At 47.0% G+C, this 20,814-nt stretch overlaps 1 pseudogene across 1 annotated transcript in view; it reads right to left on the reverse strand.

Moving 5' to 3' along the window:
* The window catches only part of LOC147459071 (glycine-rich domain-containing protein 1-like), a 34,982-nt pseudogene extending 17,480 nt beyond the window's left edge, over positions 1-17,502 (reverse strand). Inside the window, exons 1-3 of the transcript XR_015187832.1 lie at positions 17,337-17,502; positions 17,100-17,217; positions 9,391-9,651 (exon numbers count right to left, since the gene is read on the reverse strand). The product of XR_015187832.1 is annotated as a glycine-rich domain-containing protein 1-like (transcript). The remainder of the gene's footprint in view (positions 1-9,390; positions 9,652-17,099; positions 17,218-17,336) is intronic.
* Positions 17,503-20,814: the final 3,312 nt, after the last annotated feature.

Here is a 20,814-nt window from a genome sequence, read left to right on the forward strand (position 1 = left end):
CTTTAAGATATAATCTGCTAGGGTTTCCATGGCAAGCATTTCAGGATACCCCACTCTGCCAGAAGTTGCACTCCGAAGGAAGATGTCAGAAACCGTATAGCTTCGAGCAAAAAAAATTCTTGAAAGCTTGCCAAGTCCTTGGAAGTGTGCGGTTCGGTAGCTATAAAGATCAACATCTGCATGGCACTACCTCTGAGAAAAACAGCAGCTCAAAACAAATCTTGGATCCTTCTCTTGCAAGTGATCTTTATGGCTTATCCCCTGTAAGACATGAGCGGTGAAGACGGGAGCACGCCCGATGCGCGATGAAGAAAGGGTGGGAGTGGCTAATAAGTCCGGGGTCGGAGGCCGAAGATACCTCAAATAAAATTCCGATAGCTCTGTCTGCTCTTTTGTAGGACCGGTGTGCTTTCAGAAAAAGCACATGCCTGATGCTCTGATACCATGCCTGATGCTCTGATACCACTATCACAAGACGGGCACCACGTGCCAATAGAAAAGAACAAAATGAACAGACTTTTAGCACTTCAATATCAACTAAACTGAAAGAGAGAGATGACACGCGACACGGAGTGGCGGAATTCCACCCCAGAGAGTATTGGCCCCAAACCTTGGCGCCCCTTTCGGTATTTCTTTTTAATGCATCAACTTAGTACAAGCCGGAACTCCAAACTCTGCACCTTCTCCAGGAAGCATGCCAAAAAATGAGCCCTTAGCACATATTTAAAGGCCCTAGGCCCCAAAAGCAGCTTACATGAAAAGCCTTCAAACTCAAAAGATTCTGGTCCAAAAGCAATGCCAAAAAACTGCCAGCATAAATCACGAAAATCCGTATAACAGTCAACGCAAAACACTGAAATCCGTACAGCCTGCCACGTCATCATGTCATTGCAATTTTTGGAATTTGATCGTACAGCTACCACGTAATCACTATTGGTGCAAGTCTTTCTCTGTGTGTGTGGGTCCTGCTTTATTTTAATCCTTTGTGTCTCTTGGGGCCCCATCGGACGGGATCCCCATAAGTTAGTAGGACTTCTTCTTCTGTTACTTGTTCTTCTTAGGGTTTAGGCCCCTTGGCCGGCATCTGTAAGTTGGCTCTCTTCTTCAAGGCTTTGACACGTCACCAGTTTGTGACACCATACTCGGTTCATTCTTCAAGACTTAGCCAACCTCTTACTATTCCTTGAGCAGATTTTTCATCAGATGTCAACTTAGGGATTTCTTGAGTTTTAGCCTTTCCTTTACTATCACTGTTCGGTGAAGAGTTCTATGCTCTAGGTGTAGAGGAAGATTGAGAAGAGGAAGAATTACCGCCGTTCTTACCATTCTGTTGGTTATGAGGGGTAATTCATTTATTCTCCTTCCGCTTACCTTTGTTGTGCTTCATTTCCCGAGCGAGAGCAATTCTGCTTGTGTCATTGTAGTCCTTTGGGTTGAAGACTTGCACATCATATCTGATGTACTTGTCCAAACCAAAGAGGAAAGACTCCTTGCGATCCTCATCCGACTTGTGAAATTGAATGCCTATCTACAAAGTACAGTTAGAAAAAGACATAACAGGAGTGTCATTTTGCTTGAGGTGAAACCGGCATGTTTAATCCAAAAAGGGCGGTAGACCTTAGACTTAAACTTTATTTGCTTTCACCCATTTAATTTGTCGCCCACTTTATCTGTACTTTCAAGACACAACAAAGGGGAAAGGGATACAGGTTGCTAGATTGCACCTGTATGAGAAGACCGACACCAGATTGGCCCCTAAATAGGCACCCCTTTCGGTATTTCTTTATTCTTTAACAATTAAGAGGAAGTACAAAGAGTGCTTATAGCACTTAACCTGTATCTCGCAGTTCTTAACCTGTATGTGGGAATTTGGGCAACATAACGATGCAAAACCCTGCCCAAGTCAGTCTGCAAGTAGGGAATCTTAAGGAGACTACTGTCCTTGTCCCTAATCAACCATAAACTGAGTAAAACAGAGCATAACCAGCCTCTGTAATTTTTTATTTTTCTCTGATTTTTCACTGTTTTCAGCTTCCTGTAGCCCTTGTACTGTCCCCTACACCTTGGGGTAGCTGCCCCTTGAATCTGGAGAATTTTAGGGCACCAAAACAGTCCCAAGTCAGCAAAAATCAGCAGCCTCACCGGTTCCTGCTTTTGGTGTAGCAGTTAGCTACGCCTGTTCCTGCTCAAGAGGCTCTTGCCTCAGCACAAAATCATGAACCCACAACTGTATACATTGGTCAACTGAGTAGCCCACTAGAGGGGCATCACATAACTGCACGGAGGGGAGAGAGAGAGAGCAGTGAGAGTTGTGCAAGGCATCAGTTCTTGCACTTCACTGTTCATAGAGGTAAAGCATGCACTCCATAGCTCTTAACCCGTGTCAAAGCTGCAAGTGAGTCTCTTCTCTCATTTTAGGCGCCCCCTCTCTGGCCAGAAGTAGCAGAATGCTCACGGAGTGCCACACGACACACTTTCCGACTTTGGGCATTCTTGGCTAAAAATATCTCAACTGGTGCATCAGTTGACTTTGCAGCAGAGCAATAAAATGTTCCTCTTGTCATTCCAGAGCTAATGACGCAAACACATTTTTAGGTCCAAAATAGCAGTTCCCTAAATTTTAGGAGATGCTGCCATTGTATCTTTCTAGGTCATCTCACCCTCTTTGTACACTACAGCCACACCAAGAACTGAAATGTAGCCTATGTAGCAAAGGATTCCACTTTGGCTAATCAATGACCCCACTTTGGCTAACCATAGCCCTTGTCCAACCTTAGTGCTCTCTTGCCCTCAGGCCTGGACTCCCTTTGAACAGTTTCACACTAGCTATGCAATGCAGGGCAGTTAGATTTCTAGAGGGCTGTTTCCAAAAAGTGAAAATAAATAAATAATAAGAAAGAAATTAACAAAAAGGATAGATAGTAGTCGCATGCTAGTGACATGAGGCCTCTCCAATCTTCATTCAACTGATCAAGGTAATGTGGTGGCATAAAACAATCCTTGAGGTTGTCTTGGAAGCTCACCATCCGCAGCACGATCAAGATGCTTAGCCATCTGTGCCTCTTGCTAGGACCGATACCAACTAATGGCATCATTTGACAAATACATGGCAGCAATCAAAACTTTAATGTTCTTGCTTTTCTTGTTAGTCACAAAGAAAGCATTGAATTGATGCAACCAAGAATAAATCATAGAAGCATCCATCTTACCATTAAACTTCTTGAAAGTCAACTTCTCCGTGACTGGATTGTTGTAGTCCTCGTTTCTACCTGCCCTACTTGATGACTCGCCGGCCTCCTTGGGTGATACGCTCTTCGAGGAGAGTACTTGTAGGACCAACTCTTTCACACGTTGATCTCACTGCGCTTCACGTTCTTGCTCCATAGTTGCCCTCTTTTCTTCAACCGCTATGCGTTGAGCTTCACGTGCTTGCTCACGCTCTAGATCCGGAGCTTCCCTCCGTTCTTCAGTCGCTATGCGTTGAGCTTCCCTCTGTTCTTCACGCTCCCTTTCCATGGCAGCCTGGTGAGCCTCTTGTTGTAGCATCATCTCCATCATAGACTTCATCAAAGTCTCCATCGCATTTGATGTAATCCCTGGCGTAGATGGGAATGGAGGAGGTTCGAGAAATCTTCCTCCTGGTGTATGGACTTCTTCTTCTCCAATTCCACTCTCATCACCTTACGCTAAGTATCCATTCCACTTCTGGTGATGACTATGCACTGAGTACTTGGGTACTTCGGGTACTTGTATACTTGGGAATACTTGGGGTATTTGGGTTCTTAGGATACTTGGGGTTCTTGGTACTTGGTAATGCTTGCAATCTGCGTTTAAGAAGGCTTTTATCTTACCCAAGCTCAACTCCTTCCTACGGGTGCATCCCTTGGTGGCCCTGCGCTCACACCAACGTTGCTTTTTTCCACCTCACGTCGATTGGCTTGCCACGATGTGCAAAGTCCGCTCTCAATCAATGGAAAAGAGGAACGAGGGGAGATTAGAGAGATCGACACGCCCAAGTGGTCTTGGGTTACGTGCAATCTCAAACAAGAAAAAGAATTTTCTGTGGATCTTTATGGCTTAATTGTCCTTAAGATAGAATGATGAAGACGGGAGCCGGAGCGTACCCAATGCGCGATAAACTAAGGGTGGGAGTGGCTAATAAGTCCGGAGTCGGGACACAAAGATGTTAAAGTTTAGGCATCTCAAGTGAACTGCCCAATGTGATCCCATTATTTGGTTTGTCTTTTAGGTATTTATTTTACTTATTTGTCAAAGTCTTGGGCAGGGCAAATTACTGGGATTGCTATATAAGCAACCCTTGGCCTCCATTGTATACACATTCAGTTATTCATTGCCAAGGTTGATTGGTTCAAGAGACTCTCTCTCTCTCTCTCTCTCTCTCTCTCTCTCTCTCTCTCTCTCTCTCTCTCTCTCTCTCTCTCTCTCTCTCTCTCTCTCGTACTCACTCCCCTACGCTTCGCATCGCGACTTTGACATGGTATCAGATCTATGTGCTTGTTGATGGCAAGGGAGGGGAACTGGCGCGAAGAAGAGGATTGGAGCCCTACCAAGAGCATTCCAAAACGTTGGCGTTTTTGTTGACCAAAACGGTATCGACCTTGTGCTCTACCAGAGAGCGTTTCAAAACGCTGTCAAAAGCACCTTGGTCTCCTTGTAGCACTAGGTGAAGGTCGTATGGTCACAGTGTTTTGAAACGCACAGCAAGGGATGGGAGGCTTCTACGAAAACTTTGTAAGCATTTTGAAATGCTAGCACCATGGTAAGCCCAAGGGAGTAGCTTTTGAAAGCGCTGGTAGCAGGCCCCCTCATTGCATTGTGGTTTAAGATGCCATCCCGGCACCTAAAGCCCCAATACATGCAACGTTTTGATATGCGAAAGGAAGAAGGGGCTTGGATATCAAAGTTTCTACAAAGGCAATCGATGCTCAAGATGTCATTACTTTCAGGTACAAAGTTGAGGAGAGAAACACCAAGGTGTACCTTGTATCCCGGTCGGGGTGTCCATGGTAGCTTCTTCATCGACTTGGTCTCACTAATGATGTCCACTATGAGTTGCAAAGAGGGTGTTAAAGTTTAGGCATCTCAAGTGAACTGCCCAATGTGATCCCATTATTTGGTTTGTCTTTTAGGTATTTATTTTACTTATTTGTCAAAGTCTTGGGTAGAGCAATTTACTGGGATTGCTATATAAGCAACCCTTGCCTCCATTGTATACAAATTCAGTTATTCATTGCCAAGGTTGATTGGTTCAGGAGTCTCTCTCTCTCTCTCTCTCTCTCTCTCTCTCTCTCTCTCTCTCTCTCTCTCTCTCTCTCTCTCTCTCTCTCTCTCTCTCTCTCTCTCGTGCTCACTCGGTCTCTACACTTCCGCATCGTCGACTTTGACAAAAGATTCTTTGAGAAAAAATCTGGGAGAGATTCTTTAGGTTCTTTTCTTGAGTGACGATACCGAACACTATCAAATAGCTTTAATACCAATGTTAGGTGCAGCAGAAGTGATTGATGGTGAATGCTTTCAAGGTTCCTTTTACTAAAGGGGAGAGACAACCCCCCTCTTTACTTCATGAGAATTGTGCAATAGACAAGAGCGAGAAGGAGAATGAAAATTGTGAGTCAAAGTATTGAGAGAGAGAGAGAGAGAGAGAGAGAGAGAGAGAGAGAGAGAGAGAGAGAAGACGGACACCATATGGGGTCCCAAACCCCCCTCTCTGTTGCTACAGAGGTATTTGCTTTCGATTGCACAAATGCTAGAACAACGGGTTCTAAATGCGGGAATGTTGATGGTACTTTCTGTAGATGCTTGGTACTACGAGGCTTAAGGCTGAATGCTGAAAACGCTAATGATGTTGAGACTAGGATCTGCGTCCGCAACGAGGCTATGGACTGAATGCTGAAAACTCTAGGGAACTTTGGCTTGAAACTTCATCCTACTCAGGATCATGGCTGAAATCTGCAAACACTGAAAAACGCTAATGATGGCCGATGAAAACGCTGATGTAGGAATGCTGAAAACGTTGGATTGGTGATGCTGAAGATAGCTGGAAAAATGCTGGTTGAAGGGCTCAAAAATGCTGGCCTTCTGGGTCCTTGTGCTACATGTACTATTAGAGCTTCTGCTTCTTCTGCTTCTTGTCTTCCAAGCGCCCCCCATAGGCTGCCTATGTAGCATCAAAAAGGCTGGGTTGAGCAGTGTCTCTCCATCCTCCACGATTTGTAGCAAAATGCCAAAATGTTACTTATTATTAAGTCCAATAATAAGAGGTGGTTCAGTACCTAAAGATGCATGTCCTGCGTACATGCTCACAAGGGTGCAAAAACACTTCCTAGGCTGACCTAAACCCTAGAAGTAGGAGTCAGCTTGTCCACATGCACATAGGGTTAGATGTGCACGTGATGGTGAGTGAGAAGATACACACAATACTGGGGCCAGAAGATCGGCTAGCCCCCCCTGGTAAAAGTATCTTTATTACTGGTGAGAAGTCTATACAAGCACTTGAACTGAACGTATTATCACGCTCGTTCTAGAATAAGACTAGATGGTTCTTGGAAGCCTCAACTTCCTATTGCCACGCTATTCCAAGAAATTTCTATTCCTTATTCTAAATCCTCGAGAACCAAACTTCTCACCTCTGGATCTCACCTTCTAGACTCAGAGCATCATATCCCTGCAACTCTTTTCCGATTCTATTCCCAGAGTCCTCTTCCTGTAGAATAACTCTGCTTTCCTGGACGCGCAGTTTGTCCTTGGGAATCTCAACTTCTGGATCCCAACTCAAGAATCTATCACTCTCAGATCCATGGGCCTATTCCCAAACTCAGGGTGCAAAACCCTTGGGTTGATCTCGCTCTAGTTCCTCAGAGCACTTTTCTTCTGCAGAGGCTCATGCCTCCTCCTGCTCCTTCTCCCTCGCAAAGAGAAAGTAATCTTGCGAACAAATAGTCAAAGATGAAAACATGAAAGCATTACCTTTGAAGTCTCGATGCTTGCAATGCAACTCGGTTCTCGAAAAGAAATTCCCTTGAAGAGATCTCTACACAAAGAAGCCTCTCTTCCAATCCTACACACAGAAGATGTGTGCTCTTGAGTTCCCATTCGTACATCAGCCCCGGCTACTGTTAGAGTTCATTTTCCTGTCTGGTGGTAGCTTCAGTATCTCCTAGGAGTAGATTAGGGAGTCAGGGCTGTTTTGTGGCTGTGCCCGGCCAATGTGAGGTAGGTCTCTCATGTCGGGTCGTATCTAGCCATGTTTAGCTCGGGTTTTGGCTCAGTTCCATAGCTATGTAGGCTTTTGTTCCCCCCTTGCCATGTCTCTCTGCTTTCCCAGAACGCTCTAGGCCATTTCTCTCTTGTTTCCCATTTATGGGATTTATTGGCTTGGTCGTGGGGCCAGCAGCCAGTAGAGGCCTATATATAGATCTCCGGGGGGAGTACTTTGAGTACAGTTCTCAGCCCTGCAGGGCGCCCAAGGGTGCAGCCCTTGTTGGCGTATTTGGCCACCAGCAGGAGGGGGTGGATCAGCGTTTTCCAGCAGCCCCTTTCCTTGGCGGTTTTCTTGCTGCCCACAGCCAGCGTTTGCAGTCAGAGGGGACCACTCCCCATCGTTTTCTTGGCCAACATTCCCAGCGTTTTGGGAGGCCAGCCAAGGCACATTTTGCATCACTATGGGAGTAGAGACAGGGGGCATTTGGTCATCCTCCGCTTGGTGATGAGCAACACACTCTCACCTTCCACATTCCTCCTCAGGGCAGCTCATTCGACGGGGTTTGCTATTGGTCCTTCCTTTGCTAGGAGGAGGATTCATGTCAGGGAGTCCAGCCCTTGGTGTGGCCGTGTCAGTGGTGTCATGTGCAAGAGCAGTTGGCAGTGTTAGTAGTAGTCGTAGTTGTGTGTCCTCCGGTCTGCCCATTGGACATGGCAGTTCTATGCCCGACCACCCTTAGTCACTTGTATGAGCAAATTGTTATTAGCATGCAGAGCCTTTCCCAGATCTCTCGATCTCTCTCTCTCTCTCTCTCTCTCTCTCTCAGCCTCAGCATTCTAGCCAAACACCCAGAATGCTTCTAAGAAGTTTATTTAAAACTTTGTATTTAGTTTTTCACACTTTTCACACTTAGTACTTTAGTACTAAGGTACCCAGACATTGTAACAGATTCACCACTTTTGTATCAGTTTGGTCTCATAGGTCATTCTGGCCTTTTGAAGACGTTGATACAACATTTCATTTCTCTCTCTCTCTCTCTCTCTCTCTCTCTCTCTCTCTCTCTCTCTCTCTCTCTCTCTCTCTCTCTCTCACACACACACACACACACACATTCTCAGATGTCCCGTCTCTTTCTACCTCAGTGATCTCTGTTCTCCACAGGTGTGCCTTTTTCATGTGTTTGGTATTTCAGGTGTTCTAGATCGGAGTCGAGGTACCCACCGGATCACAAACCAGTGCTTGTCTTCATTGCATCTTCTGCTGCCACCTTTGATATGGTATCAGAGCCCTATGGTGATACGAACACCTGAGTGCTCATATGTGGTTGATCCCGTTTTGCTTTGGACATGATTGAGAGAGAATAAGCTTGCTCTTTTTTTTTCTCCAAGTTTAAGACAGATGTAGGTATGTGGAGGCCTTGGATCTTCATCTACGACTTCCCCATCTTTACGCTTGATTACCGCGACCTCTCTTCACCGAGGGGAACCCGATGGAGGTTTCAAGATGAGAAACAATGCTGGTTATCCCAGATGGAGTCATGTTACCGTGCTTTTACGCAAGGAGAGCAAGCATGCGGTTGTTAGATCCACAAGGAGAGCTACTCATTTCCAACTTCTTCTTGAGAGAAAAGTGTTTGGACTGCAGTAGGATCTTCTTCATCCCTTATGATGGTAGGCACCTATCCTCGTAGGGTCTCTACATTCTCGACTGTTGCAAGAATGGGGAGGCCTTCCAAAGGTGGTCCTGCTACACAAGAGACATGGAGATGTCTCCTGGGCCGTAGCAATGTTGCCTAAGCAACATGGGAGGCAATGGAAAAAAAGCCAGAGCTTGCATAGCAAACAGAGGCTTCAAAGGGCAAGGAAAACTGCAATGGCAATCACCCCGCAACCTCGAAGAACGTGGTTGTACGGGGCAAAGAGGGCAGCCAGGTACTCCGTGGCAGGCTGGAGAAGGAAGAAAAGAAGCGATAGGCCGCAAGGGAGGTCGGTATGAGGGCTACTAGCAAAACACACACACACACACACACACACACACACACATATATATATATATATATATATATATATATATATATATATATAATATCACTTTTATATTTATATATGTATATGTTTGTATGTATATATCAAAAGTACTACCATGGGAAGAGATTGTTGTCAGCATACCTGATAGAGGAAAGTCTTTTGCCTCATAACCGCCTTTTCTGGATCATACTTAATTCTTCTCCTCTTAAGCACTTCTGTAGGAGGTGTCCATTGGTCATCATAGTGAAACATATTAAGATCAAGTGTATAGCTTTCATGGGGGAAATGTTCTTGCCAGAGTGCCTTAGTTGTTTCTGCAGCATTAACTGTTGTACCATGCATGCCTACTGGAACATCCAAAAGTTGACCAACAAGAAGGCGGCAATCATGAGCATACATGACCTTCACATAACAAACAGAGTAAGTCAATCAGTGTTGCAATACACTACATGACCTTTAAATAACACACCAAGTCAATCAGTGTTGCAATGCGCTATATCAAGATCGAGCTGAAAAGCCTCGATTTTACTACGACAAAATGAAGCTCGGGAATTTAACAAATGCATTTTGTGTATCACAAGAGGTTTTGGCACATTCTCTCATCATGATTCCCACATTGATAACTTCATAAGCTATTACGAGCAAGGGCCTGCATACTGTAGCAGGCTACAGTGTCACTTTCACAGGACACGGTCAGTACAGTTGGTCTAGGCTGGTTCACACTGAACGGACCCTCTGGACCCTCTGGCCTAGGAGTGACACGTGGCAGGGTACCGATGGTGGTCTAGTGGACCTCGTGGTCAGGTCACCACATGGCTGACATTTATGAGCCGTTGGTGGCTCTTTATGGTGGTACATATGAGTAGTAGGGGTTGGTCATCGGGATCATCATCTTCACCTCTGGTCCAGCGATGCAGTTGTCTAGAGTGAGTCCTATACACAGAGCACGTCTTCACCATCCCAGCACATCTGAGCCTCGACACCCCCATTGTACCTGTGAGTCCTGGGCTGGAGCTGAGTGTGCTGCCACGCCAGAGTCTGTATCAGTCTTTGAGATAGTCGAGTCATATGTTCTGGTCTGCTGTTGTGTCTTTGTGAGCTCTATTGGCGTCTATTATTTCCTTTCTATTCAGTCTGTGTGAGGGAGATTCAGTTTGTTGAGTGAGATTGTCATGCACATTGCACTGAGGACCACCCACTGTAGAGAGTACGACACATTATCCGTGCTACAGGTGCTCTCATTTTGGCATCACGGTGGGACCTCAATTGAAATCTCACTCTGTGAGGTGCAAATCTTGAAGCTAGTTGGGCCAACTTCGCCGACCTTGCCTTGACTATTCTCCTCTCGCCTAGTCCAACGGGTCTAGTCCTCTCTCGCCCTAGTCATCTCTCGCCTTGGTCCAACCAGCCCTCGTCTCTGGTCTAGACCTCCTCGACCCTGGTCTAGTCCTCCTCGTCCCTGGTCTAGTCACTTGCCTAGTCTAGACCCCGGTCTAGTCCTCCTCGTCCCTGGTCCAGCCTGGTCTAGTCACTTGCCTGGTCTAGTAGAGTCTAGACCAGTCTTCAACCAATTCAAGGTTTTCTTGCCCAAAGCTTAGCTTGGTTGATTTGGTGGTCGCTGCATGACCCATACAAGGCGGTCAGTCAAGCGTCAAAGCGCACTCCTAAGTCCTCAGAAGTACTACAACAGAAGACGACCCTTGGAACCTGTTAGAAGTCCATCAACCTCATCACCCATACCTTCACATACGGCATCACCCATTCCTCCCTCCGGTTCCACATCTTCCAGATCACCTTCTCCAGTGAAGCTCTCTCCTATTTTGCTACAGCAGGCTACTGAGCAACAGGCTCAGCAAGGGGTCATGGAGCCATTGGCTAGCATTTTGTCTAAGGTAAACATCAAGTTCCCTACATTCAAAGGTCTTTCTTCAGAAGATGCTGACGACCATGCAAGGAGGTTTGTATCTCTGTGTAGGGGTTGTGGTCTTAACAGGGAAGATGCTTATTTGGTACTCTTTTCATCCACCTTGGATGGCTTAGCAGACAAATGGTACAGCCAGTTTGCAGAGAACCATTTTGCAACTTGGGCAGCCTTAAGACAACAATTCTGTGCAGCTTTCAAGCCCGGTGACTACCAGGAGAAGGTGTTGGATGAGTTAGCCAACATGGTGCTCCAGCCAGAGGAGACTTTTGCAGAACTTATGACGAAAACCAAGTCTCTGGTTGCCAAGCTTCCCCAGCAACCAGGTGAATTTATGGTTAAGAAGTGGGTAGAGAAGGCGCTTCCCAAAAGTTCTCAGCAAAAACTACGAGAGAGTCTCCGACCCGACACCACTCTGGAGGAGTTCATCGCAGCTGCTACGAGGATAGAGTGGGCTAAGAAGCTGTTCACCAACCCCCCTCACATAGAGACCCCCTCTGTGTTTTTGGAAAGTCCTTCTGATCCTTTAACTTCTTTACGCAGGGAACTGAAAGCCCTAAAGTTACAGCGAGCTCTTCAAGAGGAGAGGTCCTTCTCTCTTAGACAAGAGAAGCCTCCACATCATAAGGCATTGGAACAAATTAAACGCGAGCTTGAAGAGCTCAAGTGTCAGCAAGAGACTAAGGCTACGGTTTGGTGTAGCTCATGCCGCTCTCCAGGGCACCCTCCACAAGAATGCCCCCTTCGGGTTTACTGCCACTTCTGTGAAAAATCTGGACATGAGGACAAGGATTGTTACTACCTCAAGGGATTGCGACAAATACAGCAAAGTCTTGGTCCTCTTCAGCAAGGGCCAGCACCTCCATCCAACATGGTTTCTCCCTGTGGCCATCCACACCATTTGCTGACAGCCCCTCCTATGCAAGGTATGCAGAGCACTTTTCCCTCTCAGAGATTTTATCATACCCATGCCCCCTCACCACCTCACAGCTTCTATGCCTCCACCTCCAACTCCATGGAGCAAGGACCACCTCGTCCTTCGACTCGTCCAGCGAATCGACCCATTTTGTACTTCAGCAAGGGCCAGCACCTCCATCCAACATGGTTTCTCCCTGTGGCCATCCACACCATTTGCTGACAGCCCCTCCTATGCAAGGTATGCAGAGCACTTTTCCCTCTCAGAGATTTTATCATACCCATGCCCCCTCACCACCTCACAGCTTCTATGCCTCCACCTCCAACTCCATGGAGCAAGGACCACCTCGTCCTTCGACTCGTCCAGTGAATCGACCCATTTTGTGCTACAGATGCGAGGAATATGGTCATTACCAAAGCAAATGCCCTCTGCCCGAAGGATCTCCTCCCTGCCGTCATTGCGCTGATATGAAGGATCACTACAGTAAGGATTGCCCTAAAATTCGTGCATCTACGGCTTCGAACCCAAGTCAAAGCCAGACTGAGTTTGCCTTTCCCAAGCTCAATTTTCTAGCAGTTAGCACTGTTTCTCAGCCGCCCCCTTCTACCCACGTGGTTACCCCTCAAAATAAGCCGCCGCAGTTGGCAGAGGAGCCATCAGGCATCCTCACCCAGGCCCAGAGAGCCGCTCTCAATCTTAGCATTCCATCAAGTTCAACTCCCCCACACATTGTCACACCAGTGGAGCTGTTAACAAGCCATCCCCTAGTGCCATGAAAGAATCCAAATCTTTGCTCTCAGATATTGATGAAGCTTTCTTGGAAGCAATTTCCGATCTACAGAAGATCAAAGTACCAGAGGAACAACAACAGGTAGAAAAAGCGAAGCATACAACAGAGACAGTCTTGAAGAACACTTTCCAACAAGTGTCCCTCTATGACATGTTGCGGCTAGATGCGAGTTTCAGAAGTGACACCCTTGTAGTTATTCAGTCACTTTACCCTGGAGCAGGTCCTAGTGGCGGGCACCTCCCAGTGCGACCGTCAAAGTCCTATATGATATCCAATCCTGCTGCTCCACTCACTGATTATAGAAGCCCTCGCCTGACAGTGTCCGTTTTGGATCGACAATTCTCAGAAGTGATAGTGGATGGTGGATCTGGCATCAACCTGATGCCCGAGTTCACTATGTTAGCTCTAGGTCTACAACCTACTCGCCCTGCTCCCTTCACAGTTACATTGGCCGACCAACGGACAGTCTACCCAGTGAGCATAGTGGACAATGTGCCTCTGCAGGTACAAGACTTTACTTTTCACTCGGATTTTGTTGTGGTTCGTCTTCCCCAGGTTGAGAAGGGATTTCCTTTGCTCATTGGAAGACCATGGCTGCGACACACTAAAGCACTTCATGATTTGGGAAACGACGCAATGTGAATACATACTTTTGGCTCCTCGATGCAACCCATTCTCTTAGAAGGTGGTATGGATCCCGTGGTGTAGCAAGTTTCTTTGTCAATGGAAACCAAACCTGAATAAGAACAACCTACTACACCTGAAGGGTCAGATGAAGATCTACTGGAGTGGTTAGAGGCTACCAAATCTATGCCTTGTTATGGAGTCTCTATTCACTCTTTGCATGAAGGTACACCCTCTTCCAATGTTTCCACAGTAACTAAACCCAATGAGCCACTTGAGCCTATGAAGAAGCATAGAAGCAGTAAGAAATCTCGACCACAAGAGTTCACCACTTTTCAAACATCAGCCTCAGAGATGTCTGCTGCTACGACCAGAACAAAGCTCTGCTTTGGGTCTGGCGAACTCCCTTCACAGAGCCCGACCTGCTTGACGAATTCCTTACTCGTCATAATTATCTTGCTGATGATAGTTCGTTCTGTCCTTGGCCCTTACCTTGCTCATCATGGTCTGTTACCTCTTCTCCCTTTCCCAACTCCCAACTCTACCCACCTCTCTCCCAACTCGAACCTACCCACCCCCTCCCTTGGCCTTCGCCCTAGTCCCCCCTCACCACCTACCCACTCAACCTCACACCCTCGCCCTAGTCCCTCTCCCTCTCCATTGCCCAGCTCTCGCCCTATTCACCCCACCCCCTCCTTGCCCTCGCCCCTTCCCTCCCCCCACCCCCTTGTCTATCCCTGTCGCCCCTTGTCCACTCGACCTCGTCCCCTAGTCCCTCGCCCCTAGTCCCTAGCCCCCTCACCTACCCACTTGCCCTCACTCTCGCCCCTAGTCCCCTAGTCCCTCGCCCTCGCCCCTAGTCCCTAGCCCCCTCACCTACCCACTCGCCCTAGCCCTCGCCCCTAGTCCCCTACCCTCGCCCCTAGTCCCCTAGTCCCTCGCCCTCGCCCTCGCCCTCGCCCTCGCCCCTAGTCTCTAGTCCCCTCGCCTACCCACTCGCCCTCACCCCTCCCCCTCTCGCCCCTACCCTCCCCCTCACTTACCCTCACCCCTACCCCCCCCCCCCCCCCCCCCCCCCCCCTCTCGCCCCTACCCTCCCCCTCACCTCCCCTCGCCCCTACCCACTCCCCCTCCCCCCTCGGCCCTATCTAGCACATTCCTCCCGAACCTCCCCTCACTTCCCCCCTCACCCCTACCCTCCCCCTCACTTACCCTCCCCCTCTCGCCCCTACCCAACCCCTCCCCCTCACCTCCCCTCGCCCCTACCCACTCCCCCTCGCCCCTATCTAGCCCTCCCTCCCCACCCTCGCCCCTACCCAATCCCTCCTCCCTCGCCCCTAGCCTCCCCCTCACCTCCCCTCGCCCCTACCCACTCCCCCTCGCCCCTATCTAGCCCTCCCTCCCCACCCTCGCCCCTACATACCCCCTCTCGCCCCTACCCACCCATTTCACCCTCGCCCCTACCCACCCCCTCCCTTGCCTCACCCCTAACCAGCCCCCCTCCCTAGTCAGGCTGGCATCTAGGTCGGGAATGCTTGCTGGGAGCTCTACTGCCTCGAGCCACAATAACAGGGAATGGCCATTTTCACGTCCCCGTTCCCCATTCCCATCCCAATTTCCCGTTCCGGATCTCCATTCCGTGTTTTAAATGTGAGATCCGAAACAGGGAATGGCATTTCATGCATGTTGCCGTTCCCCGTTTCACGTTCCGAGTAACTATGCCTCGAGCATGGCATCCATCCAAATGGACAGATGCCCAGTAACAAGACTGTTGGTGGCGGTGATGATGCCTTTAACAACTTCTTCAGTGAGACAAGACAGGAGCGGGAAAGCATGTTCCTCGAGCTGTGTGTTGATTTAGAGCCCACTGTGATTAATGAACCAACCTGGTTATTTACCCCAGAATTCACTTCATGCTTTCATCATATGCCCCAGTGATTTCGGCAGCTAAGGCCTATCATGAGCAGTCGTCCGTTGCAGAGATAACCAACAGCGCATTTGAGCCATCGTCAATGATGGCAAAATGTGATCCTCGTCATGGTAAATACATGGCATGCTGCCTCATGTATAGAGGCCCCTAACAAAAAACCTTCGTCCCTACCCACCCCCTCGTCCCTATCTAGTGCCAATTCGGCCCCCCACCCCCACTGTCTATCCTCTTCTCTCTCTCCTGCAAGGAAATGGAGACCTCCTGTAATAAATAATCAATCGTCTCTTTGGCCTTGTTTCCTTCGTCACGAGAGATGGCTAGAGACACAAAGGGACAGAACAATTTTGTGTAATCCTATCATAGCAACAAGCTTAAGAGCCTTTTTGGCTGTTTCCTTGGGGCTATCAAGCATTCACCGGCTTGCCATCACAATGTCGTTAATGCTTTTCGTTTTGCCATTAAGATGGAGCTTAACCGCATCGCGTTATGACTCGAGCTTCTAATCATCCCTCTTTTCGACAATTTCATCTGCAAGTGCGGACCAGGTCATTTTCTTCTCACTATAGTTATGGAGGATAAAGATGCGTTGGATCCAAACCGAGCATATCTCTTTGCTGAGGAGCCTCAATCTATTTTGCCGATTGGGATTCTTGGACTATGCAATCATATTGGGTTCTTGCCTATTCAAAGACTTAAGGCGTTGCAAGCAAGACAGTGTTTTACTCCACTTTTGAGACATGTAAGGTCATGGTTTGGCCTAGCACCTGCTCCAAGAAATGTACAGATGCACCTAGTGGTTCTCTTTCACAGTTTTTTCAGTATTCCTCTCACCGAGACAGTGAGCGGTCTTGTGGCGGGCAACCTGTAGCAGGCTACAGTGTCACTTTCACAGGACATGGTCAGTACAGTTGGAGTTGTTCTAGGCTGGTTCACACTAGACGGACCCCCGGGCTCTTTATGGTGGTACATGAGTAGTAGGGGTTGGTCATCAGGATCATCATCTTCACCTCTGGTCCAGCGACGCACTTGTCTAGAGTGAGTCTATACACGGAGCACGTCTTCACCATCCCAGCACATCTCAGCCTAGACACCCCCATTGTACCTGTGAGTCTTGGACTGGAGCTAAGTGTGCTGCCACGCCAGAGTCTATATCAATCTTTGAGATAGTCGAGTCATATGTTCTGGTCTGCTATTGTGTCTTTGTGAGCTCTGTTGGCGTCTATTGTTTCCTTTCTGTTCAGTCTGTGTGAGGGAGATTCAGTCTGTTGAGTGAGATTGTCACGCACATTGCACTGAGGACCACCCACTGTAGAGAGCACGACACATTATCCGCGCTACACATACCAAGGTAGGTATAAGGATTGCAGGAAGGAGAAAACAAGCTGGGGTGGAGGCCCTCTGTCCCCCATCCACAACCGCAAATAGCTACGCAAGAAATCTCTTCAAGGAGTGGCTCGTGATGCTCAACACTATAGGGAGTAATGATGGGAATAGAACTCCATTGTCCATATGGGAGAATGCCATAGTCTTATTGTGTCAAACCTTCATCTAAAACCGTGTATGTCTGTGTGTGTGTGTGTGTGTGTGTGTGTGTGTGTGTGTGTGTGAGAGAGAGAGAGAGAGAGAGCACCAGAAGTGCATGTTATAGGTAGTTGGTTGAGTGTAGTACCGGATTGAGCCGATGGATATGCCAAATCCAAGCGCAGTCAAGAGGTGGTTGTAGGGGCAATATTGGGGTGCCATGCTGGCTAAAGTTGGAAAGCAACGGAATCCAGCATTCCTCATACCTGCGCCAAGGAATATGATTAGCTCTACAGGGTACAATTAATGGCAGTCAACCAAATTCACACGCAATTTCGGTCATTATTCCATTGGAAAATGGAGTCTTTCTCATTGTTTTGCATACACGCTGCTTGCTGTCAGCTGTACCATGAGTTGAGGGCAGGGAACAGCCAGCCACAACCCCCTCCCCGTCACAGTCGGGCATCGGGAGCCTGTAGATCTCAGCCCTCCATTTAGTCGCCATTCCTGAGCGGAATGAAGCTGGGGTAGGGCTGTTGGATGAGAGATACCTCAGCACCTGGAATATAGCAGGGCTACATCCAATCAAAGTCGAACAACTCATCAGCCAGAATGAGCTCAGAGGTCAACAACTCATCATGCATAATCTCGCTTCCCCTCTGTCGCTCAGCGCCCTGGAATCCTTGCGGCCTGTGCAGGCTCGAACTGTCAAGCAATCGTCTTCAATGCTCACTGTATCGCTGCCCTACTGCAGTGCTACAGTGTTCCACTATAACGCTAATGTTGTATTGCTGCCCCACCGGAGTGCTTCAGTGCTCCACTTGAATGCTACTGCCGCTCGACAATGATGGCCTGGAATGGTCATTCGGCGTTGGTTAGGGCATGGTCACACGAGGCTTAGTTATCAGTTATTGATAACTATGCCAACTATTTCCAGACAAAGCATTAAATGAATAACTAAGCCTCTTGCATGGTCACGCGAGGCTTAGTTATTCATTCATTCTCCCAACTATGTTTTGAACTTCATAACTATGCCAAAATTGGCATAGTTACAAAGTGTAGATTTAGTAACTCATTTAATGCCCCTTTGTGCGTGTGACCAAGAATGAGGCTTAGTTATTTGTTCAAATAACTGATAACTAAGGCTCGCGTGACCATTGCCTTAGATATCGGAGTGCTTGCCTTCGTGGCAAGCCCTTTCTTCCCGGTTCCGAGTCAAATCAAGTGGGCCACAGCCTATTGACCATAAGTGTAGTCAACGCGCAGCGCACATAGAATCGACCTCTCCACCTGAGCCCTCAGACAGTGCGTCTCTACCATTGCACTACGTGCGCGCCTGTGCTTAAGGAGGGCGATTTGCTTCTTATATGTTTAAACTACGTGCTCCCCCCAAAAAGAACTGCATGGCCGGCTTTGCCGGTCACCTCGACCTACATGGGGGCAAGCACCATGAAACTTAACCACTTCCATGGTCATCCACTGACCATTTCCTTCAGAAAGTGCTCTCACCATGGCTCCCCACATCCACTGACTGCCATGATGTCGCCCTTTCTTTCAGGGAATGGTCAGTGAATGACCATTCCTACACCAACATATAACACCATATATGTTAGAAAATGAACTCTTTCTCGTTCTTTTCCGTATAGTGTTGAAAATGAACTCTTTCTCATTCTTTTCGATTGAGTGTTTAACATGATTAGCTTCCTATCGGCAGGAACTGCAGACCTAGCTAAGTGGGAATTGCATATCTAGATAGATGTTGATATTGGAGAGCAGCGGACCGACAACGCCCCGCCCCACCAGAGAGAGAGAGAGAGAGAGAGAGAGAGAGATCGTAATACTTGCCGTTGGATTGCGCGAGAGACTGCGGGGCCTCCATAGAGACAAGGGTAGCGATCGACTTATGCAAGAAAGCGCAACATCTGCTACGCAGCGGGAATCAAAGCAACGCCAAATCTCACATACTGAGCGTCCCTCCATTTGCTTACGAACTCTCCCACCTCGATCTCTAGCGCCTCAGTAGGTAGATGTGTGTGTGTGTCTCTTTGGCATCCTCTGCATACTTATCTCACGATTAATCATTGGTACCTGATAACAATCCGACCATTGATAGAGCCCGTTTGAAAAATGAGACCCCTTGGCGGCCCCCGCGCTGTTAGAGGCTTGCAGGGTTTTCAAGGTGACGACAGACCGTGACCATGCACGATGACTTAGACAGTTCCGAAAGGGAGACTATGGGCTAGGTCCTGGGTGTATGTCATCACAATATCACACGGCTAGCCTCATCACTATATCACATGGGCATCTTCAAATGGGATCAATGATATAAGGGGGACGACCGAGAGGCGTCAATCGTGAGCTGTCATAAATGACGACATGGAGGTATCTCAAATTTACAAATCCGTTCGCATTTACGATATGACATACTCAAATCCCCTATATATCAATGAATGCAAGCGGGCTTAGTGGTTAGTACACATGGTTCTTAGTGGAGAGGCCCCGAATTTAGAAGCCTACCCGAACTTACTTTTAGCTTTGAATTTACCAAAGGTGCATCGGTCAAATTGCTTGAACCGTAGATTCCATTTCAAGCTACGTTACCCGTGTGAGATAGTCATTATAAGAGGAGCAGGCCAAATCCGTGTATGTTGCCGCAAATTAACTCTAGGGGATTCACTATTACCTATCAGGGGACGTCACTTGTGAGTAACCCTTGAGCCAAAACTCCTCTATATACAGGACCGTGCATATTCACCTAGCCCTTATCTACGGAGATCATATAACTCACATAAACCCCTACACATGGGATTTTGAGTATTTACAAACCCCCATCCCCTATCTTATGTATACTAACCCTATTTCCATCTTGAACGGAAAAAAGGCAATCCTTGACTAAATTTTAATAGCCTCATATGTATCCTTTCATTAGGCCCCTTTTTTAAAGTATAAAAGGTAACTCACATTTTTATAACCAATGGAAAAAATGAAACACTTAAAACTATATTGGCTTTTGGGTTAAAATTTGTAGCATTTACTTGCATTTGCTATAACAATAATATAATTTTACCAATTATCTTCTCAAAAACTTTTAATCTTGCAAGGATTCTGCAATTTAAGCCACTATTTAGCTTAGAACCAGTTAATCAAAACCCAGATTAGCCATTTATTGGCACATGTTGTGGAAAAAATACTCTTAATTTCATGAAAAAATCTATAGAGTGGTGAACCTACAGTTCCTTCTTCCCTCCATCCCCCCCCCCCTCCTACATATGGTATATGCATCCCCAAATTTGGGAGCACCCCCTATTGTATACATTTATGGGAGTTCTAAAGAAACCCCCTATTGTGCACTCATATACCACCATACGGAAGGTACTAGCTAGTGAACCCCCCTGGAGATTAACAAAGGAAAATAGAAAGAGAAAATATTATATACGCATCAATAACAATGCTAAAGGTTGTGGTGATGATTTAATAGCAATATGTGTGGTAATAGACGCAGATATATATCCGCGCCTATTATTGCGACCATTACCACGTTTATATCCACACATATTATTGTTATACCAGTACTCAAAATAAAAATTCTCATTTGAACCATCAATTTTTTAATCTTGCATAAAAAATATCAAACGTCAATTGCATTTTGTAAATTTTACAGTAAAAAAAAATCAAGAAGTATAAGATTTAAAATTAACAACATACTCTAAATTACATATCATGTCTTACTTGCATGATTTGAAGCTAAAAAGAAAACTATTGAAATTTATAAAAATAAAGCTAAAATTTTACAATATTTTATGTAGAAATGAATTTGTTGCGCCATTATGCTTGTAAAAGAGATCTACACAAAAATATCAATT

This window comes from Adiantum capillus-veneris, chromosome 4 (assembly GCF_014529385.1).
Source record: "Adiantum capillus-veneris isolate H3 chromosome 4, ASM1452938v2, whole genome shotgun sequence".
NCBI lineage: Eukaryota > Viridiplantae > Streptophyta > Polypodiopsida > Polypodiales > Pteridaceae > Adiantum > Adiantum capillus-veneris.